Source organism: Panthera leo, chromosome C1 (genome assembly GCF_018350215.1).
Source record: "Panthera leo isolate Ple1 chromosome C1, P.leo_Ple1_pat1.1, whole genome shotgun sequence".
NCBI lineage: Eukaryota > Metazoa > Chordata > Mammalia > Carnivora > Felidae > Panthera > Panthera leo.
Genome location: NC_056686.1, coordinates 56,716,932 through 56,729,714, shown reverse-complemented (window position 1 = coordinate 56,729,714; position 12,783 = coordinate 56,716,932).

Here is a 12,783-nt window from a genome sequence, read left to right as displayed (position 1 = left end):
CCAGAATGGAGTGGCATGAAATATCCAATGTGCTGAATAAGAAAAATATGTAGCCAAGAATTCTTTATCCAGCAAGGCTCTCATTCAGAATACGAGAGATAAAGCATATCCCCAACAAACAAAACTAAAGGAATCATGACTATTAAACCAACCCTGCGAGAAATTTTAAGGGATAATCTTTGAGTGGAGGAAAAAAAAAAAAAAAAAAGACCAAACAAAGATTAGAAAGGACCAGAGAATATCATCAGAAACACCAAATCTACAGTCAATATATTGGAACTAAATTCATATATTTCAATAATCACTCTGAATATAAATGGACTAAATGCTCCAATCAAAAGACATAGGGTACCAGAATGGAAAAAAAAAAAAGAAAAAAACAAGATCCATCTATATGCTGCCTACAAGAGACTCATTTTAGACCTAAAGACACCTGTATATTGAAAGTGAGGGGATGGAGAACCATCTATCATGCTAATAGAGGTCAAAAGGAAATAGCCATACTTATATCAGACAAACTAGATTTTAAAAACAAAGACTGTAACAAGAGGTAAAGAAGGGCATTGTATCATAATTAAGGAGTGTGTTCACCAAGAAGAGCTAACAATTATAAATATTTATGCTCCCAACTTAGAAGAACCCAAATATATAAATCAATTAATCACAAACATAAACAAACTCATTGATAATAAGACAATAATAGTAGGGGATTTTAACATACCACTTATAGCAATGGACAGATCACGTAAGCAGAAAATTGACATGGAAATAATGGCTTTGAGTGACACATTGTACCACATGGACTTAACAGATATATTCAGAACATTTCAAGCAGCAGAATAGACATTCTTCTCGAGTGCACATGGAATATTCTCCAGAATAGATCACATACTGGGTCACAAATCAGGCCTCAACCAGTACAAAAGTTTGCGACCATATCATGCTTATTTTCAGATCACAACGCTATGAAAATTGAAGTCAACCAGAAGAAAAAAAAAAATGGAAAGCCCTCAAATACATGGAAGTTAAAGAAAATCCTACTAAAGAATTAATGGGTTAACAACAAAATTAAAGAAGAAATAAAAAGATACATGGAAGAAAATGAAAATAAAAACACAACAGTCCAAAACCTTTGGGATGCAGCAAAGACAGTACTAAGAGGGAAGTATATTGCAATTCAGGCTTATCTCAGGAATCAAGAAAGGTCCCAAATACACAACCTAACCTTACACCTAAAGGAGCTAGAAATGGAATAGAAAATAAAGCCCAAAGCCAGCAGAAGAAGGGAAATAATAAATATTAGAGCAGAAATAAATGATACAGAAACAAACAAACAATAACAAAAACAGAACAAAGAAACAAAACTAATGCTAGCTCTTTGAAAAAATATTTAATGTTTATTTATTTTTGAGAGAGAGAGAGACAGACTGCAAGTGGGGGAGGGAGAGAGAGAGAGGGACAGAATTGGAAGCAGTCTCCAGGCTCTGAGCTATCAGCACAGAGCCCAATATGGGGCTCAAACCCACAAAACCATAAGATCATGACTTGAGTGAAAGTCAGATGCTTAACTGACTGAGCCACCCAGATGTGCCCCAAGAGCTCACTCTTTGAAATAATTAGCAAAATTTATAACTCCCTAGCCAGACTTATCAAAAAGAAAAGAGAAAGGACTCAAAACGATAAAATAATGAATGAAAGAGGAGATATCACAAACAACACCACACAAATACAAACTTCTAAGAGTATACTCTGAAAAATTAAATGCCTAAAAACTGGGCAATCTGGAAGATATGGACAAATTCCTAGAAACTCACAAACTACCAAAACTGAAACAGTGAGGTATAGAAAATTTGAACAGACCCATAACCAGCACAAAAATTGAATTAGCAATCAAAAATCTCCCAACAAACAAGAGTTCTGGGCCAGATGGCTTCCCAGGAGAATTCTACCAGACATTTAAAGAAGAGTTAATACCTATTCTTCTCAAACTGTCCCAAAAAATAGAAATGGAAGGAAAAGTTCCAAACTCATTCTACGACGCCAGCATTACCTTGATTCCAAAAGCAGACAAGAGCCCCACTGAAAAAGGAGAATTACAGGTCAATATCCCTGATGAACATGAATGCAAAACTTTTCAAGAAAGCCACTTTAAATATAATGATGTAGGTAAGCTAAAATGAAAACAACAAGAAAAGAAAACAAATCTCTCATTAAAAAACTAATCAAGGGGCACCTGGGTGGCTCAGTCAATTGAGCATCCAACTTTGGCCCAGGTCATGATCCTGTGCTTCATGGGTTCGAGCCCCGTGTTGGGTTCTGCTGATGGTTCAGAGCCTGGAGCCTGCTTCAGATTCTGTGTCTCCCTCTCTCTCTCTGCCCCTCCCCCACTCTGTCACTCTGTCTCCCAAAAATAAATAAACATTAAAAAAATTTTTTAAAGAATAATCAAGGGGTGCCTGGGTGGCTTAGTTGGTTAAGTGTCCAACTCTTGATTTTAGCTTAGGTCATGATCTCACGGTTAGTGGCACCGAGCCCCACATCAGGCTCTGCACTGACAGAATTCTCTCTCTGAGTTTCTCTCTCTCCATCTCTCTCTGACCTTCCCCTGCTCATGTTCTCTTGCTCTCTCTTTCTCTCTCTCTCAAAAATAAAATTTAAGAAAAAAAATTAAAAAACCAAATCTAAAGAAAGTTGGTGGAGCTACAGTAATATCAAAAAATTATATCTCAGCAGATGTAAGAATTACTAAAATAAAGAAAGGTGTCACACAATTATAAAAGCATTAGTTCACCAACAGGATATAACTCTAAATGTATATGTACCTCAAAACAGATTCAAAATAAATGAAGCAAAATTTATAGAACTGAAAGGATACATAGACCAATTCATAATTATAGTGACACTTCAACATTCCCCTTCACTAATTAATAAAACAAGTAGGTAGAAAATTAGCATGGATAGTTGACAAGGGAAACACTAACAACCAACTAGATCTTATTGACATTTACAGAACTTTTTATATAATGATGGTGGAATCCACATTCCCTCCAAATGCACGAGGGACAATCATCAAGATAGGCCATATCCTGGGTCATAAAAGAAATCTTAATAATTTAAAGAATTGAGGTCATACAAAGTTTGTTCTCTGGCCATAATGGAATCAAACTACTAATTAACCACAGAAAGATATGAACAAAATCCTTAAATACTTGGAAATTACATTAAGGCCAAGAGGAATTTTCAAGAGAAATAAGAACATATTTTGAATTGAAGGAAAATGAAAATATAACATCAAAATTTATAGGATACAAATAATTTTTAGAGGGAAATGTATGATTTTAACTGTTAGTAATATAAAAGAAGAAAGATTTAAAATCAATAGTTGCCCTTTTACCTTAACAAACCAGAAAAATAAAATCTGTAACAAAAAGAAGGAAAAAAAATAATAAGGAAAAGAAAATAAATCAATAAAATGAAAATCAGGAAAAAAAAATAGAGAAATTCAATGAAACCCAATCTAGCTGTGATGGTTAATTTTGTGTCAGTTTTGTTGGGCCATCTTGCCCAGATGTTTGGTCAAACATTATTCTGAATGTTTCTGTGACAGTGTTTTGGATGAGATTTATATTTAAATTGGTAAACTTAAAGTAAAGCAGATTTCTCTCCATAATGAGGTTGGGCTTCATCTAATCAGTCAAAAGCCTGAATAGAACAAAAAACTGACCTCTCCTGACCAAGAAAAAATTCTCCAGCAGGCTACTTTTAGACTTTTATCAGCAACATTGGCTCTCCTAGTTTTCCAGCAGACTAGCCTTGGACTCAAACTGCAACTTTTTCCTGAGTTAACCACCATATTAACAGAATATGGATCTTTGAGTCATAACATCTCTGGTTTGGAATAATACCTAAATGCTAATTAGTCCAATAATCTTTAATACATAAATAATTTATTTTATTTTATTTTATTTTATTTTATTTTATTTTATTTTATTTTATTTTTATAGAGAGAAAGAGAGGGTAAGCACAGGAGAGGGGCAGAGGGAGAGAAAGAATCTTAAGCAGGCTCCATGTCAGTGCAAAGCCTGATGTGGGGCTGCATCCCATGACCCTGGCATCATGACCTGAGGTGAAATCAAGAGTCACTCAACAGACTGAACTACCCAGGTGCGCTCATAAAAACTTTACATAGCATCTCCCCTAATGGGTCATCAAACTTCCACTTAAGCATTTCCCATAAAGTACAAGTTTTATATATTGGAAGCAATCTGCACTTTACAAACTGACAGACCTGTTTGATTTGTCAATAAGTAGCCATGTACTCATGAGCATATCGCTTTACCGCATTAGATCTCGACTTCCTCATCTTTGAAATGGGAATACTTGAGGAGGAACCAGAAGATGGCGGCTTAGGAGGACGCTGGGCTCACCGCGCATCCTGCTGATCACTTAGATTCCACCAACACTGGCCTAACTAACCCAGAAAACCACCAGAAACTAGCAGAACAGAGGAAGAGAACAATTATAAACGCCTATGCACCAAATACGGGAGCCCCCAAATATATAAAACAATTGCTCACAAACATAAGCAACCTTATTGATAAGAATGTGGTAATTGCAGGGGACTTTAACACTCCACTTAACAGAAATGGATAGATCATCTAGACACACGGTCAATAAAGAAACAAGGGCCCTGAATGATACATTGGATCAGATGGACTTGGCAATTAGAGAAGAAATTAAAAAATATATGGAAACAAACGAAAATGAAAATACAACAATCCAAACACTTTGGGACGCAGCGAAGGCAGTCCTGAGAGGAAAATACATTGCAATCCAGGCCTATCTCAAGAAACAAGAAAAATCCCAAATACAAAATCTAACAGCACACCTAAAGGAAATAGAAGCAGAACAGCAAAGGCAGCCTAAACCCAGCAGAAGAAGAGAAATAATAAAGATCAGAGCAGAAATAAACAATATAGAATCTAAAAAAACTGTAGAGCAGATCAACGAAACCAAGAGTTGGTTTTTTGAAAAAATAAACAAAATTGACAAACCTCTAGCCAGGCTTCTCAAAAAGAAAAGGGAGATGACCCAAATAGATAAAATCATGAATGAAAATGGAACTATTACAACCAATCCCTCAGAGATACAAACAATTATCAGGGAATACTATGAAAAATTATATGGCAACAAATTGGACAACCTGGAAGAAATGGACAAATTCCTAAACACCCACACTCTTCCAAAACTCAATCAGGAGGAAATAGAAAGCTTGAACAGACCCATAACCAGCGAAGAAATTGAATCGGTTATCAAAAATCTCCCAACAAAGAAGAGTCCAGGACCAGATGGCTTCCCAGGGGAGTTCTACCAGACGTTTAAAGCAGAGATAATACCTATCCTTCTCAAGCTATTCCAAGAAATACAAAGGGAAGGAAAACTTCCAGACTCATTCTATGAAGCCAGTATTACTTTGATTCCTAAACCAGACAGAGACCCAGTAAAAAAAGAGAACTACAGGCCAATATCCCTGATGAATATAGATGCAGAAATTCTCAACAAGATACTAGCAAATCGAATTCAACAGCATATAAGAAGAATTATTCACCATGATCAAGTGGGATTCATTCCTGGGATGCAGGGCTGGTTCAACATTCACAAATCAATCAATGTGATACATCACATTAATAAAAGAAAAGATAAGAACCATATGATCCTGTCAATCGATGCAGAAAAGGCCTTTGACAAAATCCAAAACACTTTCTTAATAAAAACCCTCGAGAAAGTCGGGATAGAAGGAACATACTTAAACATCATAAAAGCCATTTATGAAAAGCCCACAGCTAACAGCATCCTTAATGGGGAAAAACTGAGAGCTTTTTCCCTGAGATCAGGAACACAACAGGGATGTCCACTCTCACCGCTGTTGTTTAACATAGTGCTGGAAGTTCTAGCATCAGCAATCAGACAACAAAAGGAAATCAAAGGCATCCAAATTGGCAAAGATGAAGTCAAGCTTTGGCTTTTTGCAGATGACATGATATTATACATGGAAAATTCGATAGACTCCACCAAAAGTCTGCTAGAACTGATACATGAATTCAGCAAAGTTGCAGGATACAAAATCAATGTACAGAAATCAGTTGCATTCTTATACGCTAACAATGAAGCAACAGAAAGACAAATAAAGAAACTGATCCCATTCACAATTGCACCAAGAAGCATAAAATACCTAGGAATAAATCTAACCAAAGATGTAAAAGATCTGTATGCTGAAAACTATAGAAAGCTTATGAAGGTAATTGAAGAAGATATAAAGAAATGGAAAGACATTCCCTGCTCATGGGTTGGAAGAATAAATATTGTCAAAATGTCAATACTACCCAAAGCTATCTACACATTCAATGCAATTCCAATCAAAATTGCACCAGCATGCTTCTCGAAGCTAGAACAAGCAATTCTAAAATTCATATGGAAACACAAAAGGCCCCAAATAGCCAAAGTAATTTTGAAGAAGAAGACCAAAGCAGGAGGCATCACAATCCCAGACTTTAGCCTCTACTACAAAGCTGTAATCATCAAGACAGCATGGTATTGGCACAAAAACAGACACATAGACCAATGGAGTAGAATAGAAACCCCAGAACTAGACCCACAACAGTATGGCCAAATAATCTTTGACAAAGCAGGAAAGAATATCCAGTGGAAAAAAGACAGTCTCTTTAACAAATGGTGCTGGGACAACTGGACAGCAACATGCAGAAGGTTGAAACTAGACCACTTTCTCACACCATTCACAAAAATAAACTCAAAATGGATAAAGGACCTGAATGTGAGACAGGAAACCATCAAAACCCTAGAGGAGAAAGCAGGAAAAGACCTCTCTGACCTCAGCCGTAGCAATCTCTTACTTGACACATCCCCAAAGGCAAGGGAAGTAAAAGTAAAAATGAATTACTGGGACCTTATGAAGATAAAAAGCTTCTGCACAGCAAAGGAAACAACCAACAAAACTAAAAGGCAACCAACGGAATGGGAAAAGATATTTGCAAATGACATATCGGACAAAGGGCTAGTATCCAAAATCTATAAAGAGCTCACCACACTCCACATCAAAAAACAAATAACCCAGTGAAGAAATGGGCAGAAAACATGAATAGACACTTCTCTAAAGAAGGCATCCGGATGGCCAACAGGCACATGAAAAGATGTTCAACGTCGCTCCTTATCAGGGAAATACAAATCAAAACCACACTCAGATATCACCTCACACCAGTCAGAGTGGCCAAAATGAAGAAATCAGGAGACTATAGATGCTGGAGAGGATGTGGAGAAACAGGAACTGTCTTGCACTGCTGGTGGAAATGCAAACTGGTGCAGCCACTCTGGAAAACAGTGTGGAGGTTCCTCAGAAAATTAAAAATAGACCTACCCTATGACCCAGCCATAGCACTGCTAGGAATTTATCCAAGGGATACAGGAGTACTGATGCATAGGGGCACTTGTACCCCAATGTTTATAGCAGCACTCTCAACAATAGCCAAATTGTGGAAAGAGCCTAAATGTCCATCAACTGATGAATGGATAAAGAAATTGTGGTTTATATACACAATGGAGTACTACATGGCAATGAGAAAGAATGAAATATGGCCCTTTGTAGCAACGTGGATGGAACTGGAGAGTGTGATGCTAAGTGAAATAAGCCATACAGAGAAAGACAGATACCATATGTTTTCACTCTTATGTGGATCCTGAGAAACTTAACAGAAACCCATGGGAGGGGAAGGAAAAAAAAAAAAGAGGTTAGAGTGGGAGAGAGCCAAAGCATAAGAGACTCTTAAAAACTGAGAACAAACTGAGGGTTGATGGGGGGGTGGGAGGGAGGGGAGGGTGGGTGATGGGTATTGAGGAGGGCACCTTTTGGGATGAGCACTGAGTGTTGTATGGAAACCAATTTGACAATAAACTTCATATATTGAAAAAAAAAAAAAAAAGAGGGGCGCCTGGGTGGCTCAGTCGGCTAAGCGTCTGACTTAGGCTCAGGTCAGGATCTCACTGTCCGTGGGTTCGAGCCCCGCGTCGGGCTCTGTGCTGATGGCTCGGAGCCTGGAGCCTGTTTCGGATTCTGTGTCTCCCTCTCTCTGACCCTCCCCCGTTCATGCTCTGTCTCTCTCTGTCTCAAAAATAAATAAACGTTAAAAAAAAAAATTTAAAAAAAAAGTGGGGATACGTTACAGAGATTTTGTAAAAATTATATATTATGTACATAAAGCACTTGGCATATTTAAGGAACTCAAATTTTATATAGTAATATGTAATTCATATCGGTGGTACAAGAATAAAGTCAGATGTCTTTCAATATATTTTCTTTACTGCATGTTAAATGTATGTTCTTTTTTTCTTCCCCTCATACACTGATACCTAGAACAATTAAACCTAACCATTAAAATTACCTAATAATTTTGTTATTATCTTAATGAAAAATAGCTCATGTTAGCTCTTCTCAACGTTTGGGTATCATTATCCCTTTATACTATAAAAAATTATTGAGGGCCCTAACATGCTTTTATTTTGGTAATATCTACCTACATTTACTATATTGGAGGTTAATAGTAAATATTAATTCAATTTAAAATAATAAAGGGGCACCTGGGTGGCTCAGTCATTTAAGCATCTGACTTCCGCTCAGGCCATGATCTCATGGTTTGTGAGTCTGAGCCCCGCATTAGGCTCTCTGCTGTCAGCACAGAGCCCGCTTTAGAAACTCTGTCTCCCTCTCTCTCTACTCTTCCCACACATGTATGCTCTCTCTCTCAAAAATAAAGATTAAAAAAATAAATAAAAAATAAAAATAAACCATTACTTAATCACATCAATAATAAACTTTCCAAAATAAAACAAAACAAGAAATTAGTGAAAAAAATGGTATTATATAAATTTTTTGCAGAATTCTTTGACTTAGTAAAGTTTGCTAACTTAATAAAAGTTGGATTTTCACACTGGCTTTGGCATCCAATCAATTACAATATGTGGTTTTAGTTGGAGCAGATGAAGAAAATCCAGCCCCACAAAGACCTGAGTTTGAAGTAGCAATATTTCGATAACATTTTTAGATAATTATAAATATTCTTATTTGCTACTACAAGTCGTAGTTTTTTCAGTTATTTACAGTGAGAAATCTGAAGCCGTGTCAGTGAATTCTGTTCCATTAAGTTCCATTAGCCTCTCTGTAGTCTGAATCAATCTTTTACTCACATGTAATTTTGTAACATCATGCATGGATCATTTAGGAAATATCAGTTCCGTGATTTATTTATATCTTCTATATGTGAACACATTTCATTATATAATACCATCAATAGATCACATTTGTTAATATTACTGAGCTCAGCAGTAAAGTTTTTTAAGTATTATAAAGCTATCAAACTCACACTGGTAAACAGAAGTTTGCCAAAGTTCTGTTTTTTACTACAAAGATCAAATTTTTATCATTGGCAACAAATACTGGAGTTGTTTTCCTTAAAGTGACAGGCTCACATTTTTCATTTTTGAGAAAATGCCTGCCAAATACCTATATCTAAATAACCATAATTGGTCTGTCTGCCATTCCCTTAAAAATAAATAAATAAATAAATAAATAAATAAATAAATAAATAAATAAATAAAGGCAGTTAGCTCATTACTCAAACAAGTACACAAGTGCCTTTCCTTGAGGCAACCATTGTACTTCAGGATACAGAATTGCTTTATATGTACTTCCTATTTTGTCATTTACAATATTACTCAAAGGTAAATATTTAATAAAGCTGGTAAGTTTTTACTGTGTCATTAAAAACATTGTTAAATGAAATTGACATTTTTAAAAACTTTAAGTGTATTATAGTGAAAAATTACTAAGAGAGCTTAGTGCCACTGCTATAAGAGTAATTTTATCTTCTATAAGCTCTCTAACCAATGTAATAAACTAAATAAAAAACATTATTTTGTAATTCTAAAACTTACCTTTTTAATTCTGATAAAATATTATAGTTTACTCTGGAATTTAGGAATAATGATATTTTAGATGAACATAGGGCTAGTGAGATTTTGGAACATATAACTGTAGATAGCCAGTGATAGCAAAGTAAAATCACTGAGAATAAACTAAGTTAATCACTGAAAAAGTATATATTTATACCCTAAATCTACTACATTAGAAAATCCTAAATACATAAGTACACATCCCATTAGCTATCAAAGTAAGAATGTCATCACACTTCAAGTAGACTCTGGAAAATTCCACCGTTTGCTTACAAGACAATAAGAGTGAAAAAAAAAGCAAATAACATTTTAGAAAACTGAAGTTAAAGTCTTCCTTAAAGGGTCTCAGGAACTTCCAGAAACACCTAGATCAAACTTTGAGAACTGCTGGCTAATATCCTTTCTGGAAAATTCTGTGGATCAGAAAATGCTGCCTTATGATGCTTAAAATGGGTTTCCTGGTCCTAGTTTTTCCCTTTTTTCATGGTTAGAAATCCAGACCTCTTCAAAACCACATTTAAACTGAAAGATCCTTTTTAGTCTACCAAAAAGAACTCTACATTACAACATTCATTCAGTGCAAAAGCTAGCTGAGGTGAAGTCACCAGAGGCCAACAACAGAGGCCAGGAGTAAAGCACTACACAGCCTTCAACCACAATAGTTTCCAAATCATTTGATCAGGCTACCTTTTACAGTCTCTTCATCTATCATTTTATGCCTCTCTGTGTTCCGTTTTTGAGATTCTGTTTTTGTGAAGTGTTACTGGGTGTTCTGTCCTCAATTTCCTTGTCACACAAGTGAAGGAAGTGTTCCATCTGATATGAAGCCACATGTCAGCACCTGTTCTCTGGGTTGATTTGTTCATTATTTCCATTTCTCTTTTCCAATGCTTCAGGGTCTTTTCTGTCAACAGCAACAACAACACATCTGTACTCTCTATGCCTGCTATTCTTTTTTACGGATGTCAAATTTCAGGGTCTGATGTGTGCCCTTGAGACTCAGCCTATCATTTAAGGAGTGCTCAGCCTATCACTTAAGGATGTTCAATTTTTTGGTTAGCTGAACTTGTGGTTAAGTCTTGCTGAAATATAAAATTTTACTTTTTCTATGTAGGTGAATTATCTATTTGAAAAAGGGAGGTAAATTTTTACCACATTGGAAGACAATTATGTTCTTTCTCTGCAAAAGGACATCTTGTTTTAGGTCCAAACTCTCAAACATCAATCTAATCCAGTGCAATCTAATTCAGTGTAGCAACCACATATTGAGACCTTACCAGATAGGTACTGTTTATATGTGGGCTGGGATCCTTGAGAAATAGGTATAAATGATTAAATTTGGAAATATGGGTAACACAGAAAGATTAGAGCTCTTAACTTGGTGACCTTAGACTTCTGTGGCACATTAGCAAGCATAATCCACCTACTTGCTGTTTTTTTTTTTTTTAATTTTGCCTGTTAGTAGCAGTTTATATGGTGCTAAGGAGATGATTATTTATAATTATGCAGATAGTTTTAAACTCAAAGAGCCTGAATATGTAGAATTAAGCCTCACGCTTAGTAGATATACAGGATTTTAACCTCAGTAGGTCACTAACATTTGCTACACTGTTCAGGTAAATATTGTTTACATACAGGGAAGGATGCAGGTACAGCTTTTAGCAAATGATAGCTGTACAGGACTTAGTGTACTGGCCAATTAGAGCTGAACCTGAACTACATAGAACTACTTAGTTTGGGATTTTAGGCAAAGCCAAAATAGAAATGAAACCACAAAATGATGACAAGGAAAAATGCCTGAGAAGACATCAGACAAGCCAAAATTGAGAGACATTCTAAAAAACATTGGGCCTCTATTCTTCAAAAATGTCAATGTTATAAAACAAAAGGAGGCTGAACATATTTACCAGATTAAAGGAGATTAAAGACTGACAATTTAATATAGTGCTTCATCTTGTAATGGATCTTGTACTGGTAAAAAAATACTTCTATAAAGGATAATATTGGTATAATTACAAAAATTTGAGTATGGAGCATATATTAGATAATAGTATTGGATGCTAAATTGGTACAGCCATTGTGGAAAACAATATGGATATTTCTCAGAAAATTAAAAATAGAACTACCCTATGACCCAGGAATCACACTATGGGGTATTTACTAAATAAATAAATAAATAAATAACCTAAATCAAAGGGATCCATGAACCCCTATGTTTATTGCAGCATTACTTACAATAGCCAGACTATGGACGCAGCCCAAGTGTCCATCAATAGATGAATGGATAAAGAAGATGTGGTATATATATTCAAAGCAATATTATTCACCCATAAAAAGAATGAAATAGTGCCATTTGCAACAATATGGATGAACCTTGATGGTAGGAGTTAAGTGAAATAAGTCAGAGAAATGCAAATACCCTGTGATCTCACTCATATGTAGAATCTAAGAAAGAAAACAAATGAGCAAAGGAAAAAAATGAGAGACAGGGAGAGAGAGAGAGAAGCCAAAAACAGACTCTTAACTATAGATAACAAACCAATGGTTACCAGAAGGGAGGTGGGTGGGGGAAGGGGTGAAATAAATGAAAGGGATTACGAGTGCACTTGTCTTGATGAGCAATGAGTAATGTATGGAACTGCTGGATCACTATAATGTACACTGGAAACTAACCTAGGACTATTTGTTAACTACATTGGGATTATAATTAAAAAAATAATAAAAAACATAAAAACTAAATAAAAAATCCAATTAAAAATGAGC